At 38.2% G+C, this 3,590-nt stretch overlaps 1 pseudogene; it reads right to left on the bottom strand.

The window, feature by feature from the left end:
* Positions 1–1,656: 1,656 nt before the first annotated feature.
* Positions 1,657–2,138, bottom strand: LOC130886889 (40S ribosomal protein S18-like; annotated as a pseudogene).
* Positions 2,139–3,590: the final 1,452 nt, after the last annotated feature.

The following is a 3,590-nucleotide window of genomic DNA, read 5'->3' as shown; positions in this document are numbered from 1 at the left end:
ACTTCTAAAAGAGAGTGTTATAAAACAGGACTTTAGATTGAGAGCTATTCAATGAACGATAATTTGATATGAATGTCAATGAATTAATATTTCCATGCCCATATATGCATATGTGTATATGTCCATATATTTCATGTGGGAAAGGGATTAGAAGAAAGCTGTGTGCTCTCCATGGTAGTGCATCTGACAGATTCAGCCCAATGGGGAAATTATGGGGAGAGATTTTCTTCCAGAAAATGTCTTTCTCTGTGTAGCAATGACTATGCCATTGTGTCAGTACCTTGCTGAATTATTGCCTGGGACACCTTGGGGAAGATGCTTGAGGCTTTAAGTGTTGTCACCTTGCTCACTCATTGGGTGAGGGCTTCTCAAATGTGATGTAGGCTCAGAAGAGGTTTGACAGAGAGCTTGTTGGTTAATGACAGTCTTAGGGGTGGGCAACCCTCTTTTCTTGAATGTGAATCTGAGTTTTAAATTCAGTATCGAGAGGGAGGGGGAATGGTGTGGGGGGAGGAGAAGAGGAGTGGGGATAGGGGGAGGGGAGTGGGGGGAGGGGGCAATATTTGGGAGGAGGGGAGGGAAATGGGAAACGGGGAGCAGGTGGAAATTTTAATTAAAAAAGAATAAATAAAAAAAAATAAAAACAAAAAAATAAATTAAGGATTGCCACACAAACCCCTTTTTAAAAGGACATTTAAGTAATTTCTTATTCATGTGAAAATATTTATCTATACAAATTATGATCATAGTTATTTACATTCAAAAGTAGGGCTAAGATGAAAAAGTGGCAGTTACAATGTTTGCCTACCCTGATTACTTAAAAACTTCTATTTAAAGCTCCAAGAAACACATCCATAACCAGCCCAAAGTTTGCTTTGTGCATGAAATGTAAATATCAAAACATTTCCTTTTCTTTTTTCTTTTTTTCTTTTTTTTTTTTTTAAAGTGAGACATTGATATACTAGGAAGGTTGTGTTCAAGGACACATTTGAAATGATAGTGGTGTTCTGTACTTCTCCTCAGTGGTGGGGTCATTGTTAGTCCCACACCGGGAATCCTCAGTGTGGTCCCTGTCTATTCTAGATTCTCTAAGAGTCTGGATAATGTGTTTAATGCAACTTTGTTTTCATGCTGATGTGTATAAGCTCATTCTAGATCATATATATACTCCATAAATATGGATGATGGTTTCATTGCTTGGCTTTGCCTGTGGCTTGCTCATCAAATGGTTCTAGGTATTTTAACAAGCACAGCTGGAGAAGAGAGCAGAGACATATTCATTATTTAAGTGCCTGGGCTGAGTGATGGCGAAACTATTTCAAAGATACGTAAAAGCACATTTTGTGAAAATCTAATAGCTTGGAATCAATTTGAAACCAAACTTGGGCTTTAGTTGTGTGTATTACCTATTATGATATTCTGAAAAAAAAATAATTGATTTGAGCCTCTTCCAAGACATTTTACTTCAAAATCATCAATTCTAATGTTTGTACGTTTGGCATTTCATTTTCGTTCAACTTATCAGTTCGGTTCTTTTTGCTATTGAGTGAACTTATAACTCTAGGAATTCATACTTTTAAAAACCCTATGCATAACAGTTTAATAGTTTAATTGAGATGAATTCATTAGCAGTTTCTTTTTTTTTTCCCCCACAGGCATATAAACGATTTATTAACAGCAAAGGCCCAGGGACTCATTTCTTCTTGGATACACCCACAGTGCGGCCCCGGCGGCCAGTGGTCTTGGTGTGCTGGCCTCGGACACGAAGGCCCCAGAAGTGGCGCCGCCCCCTATGGGCCCGAATCTTCAGTCGCTCCAGGTCCTCGCGCAGCTTGTTGTCCAGGCCATTGGCTGTACTTCCCGTCCTTCACATCCTTCTGTCTGTTCAAGAACCAGTCTGGGATCTTGTACTGCCGGGGATTCTGCATAATGGTGATCACACGCTCCACCTCGTCCTCCGTGAGCTCTCCAGCCCTCTTGGTGAGGTCAATGTCCGCCTTCCTCAACACCACACGAGCGTATCTCCGCCCCACACCCTTAATGGCAGTGATGGCTACGGCTATTTTCTGCCGCCCATCGATGTTGGTGTTGAGTATTTGCAGGATGTGCTGGACCTTCTCAGGGATCACGAGAGACATGGCGGCGGCACAATCGGCGGCGTGTAGGCCTCCCGTGGAAGAGGAGCAGTTTCTTTTCTATCAGTGGTATATTTCATATAGTGGTGAACACTTGTTTTGTGTGTGTGTGTGTGTGTGTGTGTGTGTGTGTGTATCTGTGGGAACTTATATTTGGGTGAAAACACTAGGCAGAATATAAATGAAGAATTACCAAATTAAAGAGTGTCAACTTTTAAAGTAATAATAAGTTTATCAACACTTTGTTACATAAAAATTAATATAAAAATTAGAAGAATAGAACAAACACCTGATGAATATCTAGGAATTCATCACCCAGCCTTAGTGGTAGCAATGCATGAATAGGCATGAATAATTGTGTTTTACCTATGCCGCAGTACACTTCAACTCCCTATGGCTCTCTACAATATTTTGAAGCCAATTCCTGACATTACATTATCTTGTCATAAATATTTTCACATGTATATCTAATATAAAATATAAGAACTTCTAAACTTGTAAACATCTCAGTTGCATCATTTTGCCTAAAAGATGTCAATGTACTTTTCTCCATTGACTAAACTGTCTGCTCTACAACTTCTTCAGATAGCCTCATTGATGTTTTCCATGCTCAGTATTTTTCAAATCAGCATCTAAATTACAACTGTCAATAGTACTTGTTGGGTTATTTTTCCTTAACTTTTTTCCCCATTGTGTTGTTTATTACAATGTTTTAGGGGATGTTGTAGGTTTTTAGCTTGGATATTTTTATTTATTTGTCTGTTTAGGTTTGCGCTGTTATTACTACATTTCTTGTGATTTAATATTGGAGATATTAAGTCATTGAACCTGTATATAGTGGAATGTGTTTTTCTATTTTTCCACAATTTAGCTTTTGCTAGTTTTAATCATTTAGTATCACTTAACCATGCATTTCATAACTGTCTATATTCCTTTACCTTATTAGTTACTAGAGGCTGTTTTTGAATTGCAATCTGTGTGTGTGAGAGTGTATGTCAATGTGTGTGTGAGTAAGCGTGTGTATGAGCATTTGTGTGTGAGTGTGTGTGTGTGTGTGTCTGAGAAAGAGTGAATATGTGAGTTTGTGTGTGGATGTGGGTGGGGTATATTTGTGAGTGAGTGTGTGTGTGTGAGTATGTGTGTGTGTGGTTTGGATTTATTGTGGGAGGTAGAATCTTCAAGTCTATTGTCATTTGTTTCCATTCAGAGTTACAGAGAGATTGGTGGTTTCTCTTTGATGATTCTAGCAACCACAGACAGTCATTCTATATTTAAAAGTGGACATTGTAAAATGATGTAATATTTCTATCATTTTTCTCTGGCTTAATGGTTAGACTACTTCTTGTATACTTAATAACAATTTGGTTACCCTGGTGCACAGTTATTAAAGAAAAGAGGATAAATGATGAATTCTTCTCTTTATTCATCAATTTTTTTAAGAAGAGAGAGATTCTT

The sequence above is a fragment of the Chionomys nivalis genome, chromosome 14 (genome assembly GCF_950005125.1).
Source record: "Chionomys nivalis chromosome 14, mChiNiv1.1, whole genome shotgun sequence".
Taxonomy (NCBI): Eukaryota; Metazoa; Chordata; class Mammalia; order Rodentia; family Cricetidae; genus Chionomys; species Chionomys nivalis.
The sequence above is the reverse complement of the archived record's forward strand: the minus strand, read 5'-3'. Positions and strand labels throughout refer to the sequence as shown.